Source organism: Dipodomys merriami, unplaced genomic scaffold (assembly GCF_024711535.1).
Source record: "Dipodomys merriami isolate MVZ:Mamm:240054 unplaced genomic scaffold, mDipMer1.0.p SCAF_838, whole genome shotgun sequence".
Lineage (NCBI taxonomy): Eukaryota > Metazoa > Chordata > Mammalia > Rodentia > Heteromyidae > Dipodomys > Dipodomys merriami.
The window spans coordinates 84243-85216 of record NW_027206444.1 but is presented as its reverse complement, the minus strand read 5'-3'; the positions used below and the strand labels follow the sequence as shown (position 1 = coordinate 85216).

Below are 974 nucleotides of genomic sequence, written 5' to 3'. Positions count from 1 at the left end.
ATCTCAGCCTCTTGTGTAGCTAGCATTATAGGCATAAGCCACATGTGCCGGCAACACCAATATTTTACTGTAAAAATTCATGGATTCTGCGGAATTCTTCCAAGTGAATTGCCTGCATTGGATGTCAAAATGTATTTAATAGTTTTTGTATACATGTATAATGATTTCTTCAGAGTTTTGATTTTTTAATCAGAAACAATTTTAACTTACCTGTTGAAATGAGTAGTACAGAAACTAAAATATTTCTGGTGCTTGTCTGAAAAAGTATATTTTAAAATATTCTATATTCTATGTTTGCATAATGTTCATAATTTATTTTATTTTCTCCTAGATATACCTTGAATTCTACATTATTTTATAATATTTAGGTTCATTAATGTGTCCTTTGTGATTGCATTCCATATAGAAACAGTTTGATTCCTTTTTTTCTAGGTCTTAATATTATTTTTCTTTGGGATAAAATGACAATGTTGTCTAGTTTGAAAAGTTTTGTAAAGTTTATGCTTTGTAAACGCCTTTCTGAGGTGAATATTTAATACACTGATGTCAACCTAAATTTAATTATATGAATTACGTGTATTGTTACAGTTGTAATTTTATAATCAACTTTTTAATAACTGTTTTTCATTTCTTGCATCTGAAGAATGAAACATATGGAATACTTCTCAAATTTTCATATTATCCTTGTGCAAGTGCCATCTTAATCTCTGCATTGTAATTTGAGTATTCATGCTGCTGAAGCATGTAGTATCCTCTAAATTTAAGTAGTTAATGATGCAATCTTTATACAAGCCTATATAGGCTTGGGTGCCTACTTGTAACAAGGAAACAGTAATGTTCCTAACAATGCTATCGATCTTATTTCCCTAAAATTCTGTGAATAGTAGAAAAAATTATATTGATCAATCGATTGCTCACATTTGCAAATTTTTTGTCAATGACTATCTTAAGTCTTTTTATTTGGAATTTGATCA

General features: G+C 28.7%; 1 pseudogene; it reads right to left on the bottom strand.

The window, feature by feature from the left end:
• Positions 1-647: 647 nt before the first annotated feature.
• LOC138819961 (U6 spliceosomal RNA) lies at positions 648-744 on the bottom strand (annotated as a pseudogene).
• Between the last annotated feature and the right edge of the window lie 230 nt (positions 745-974).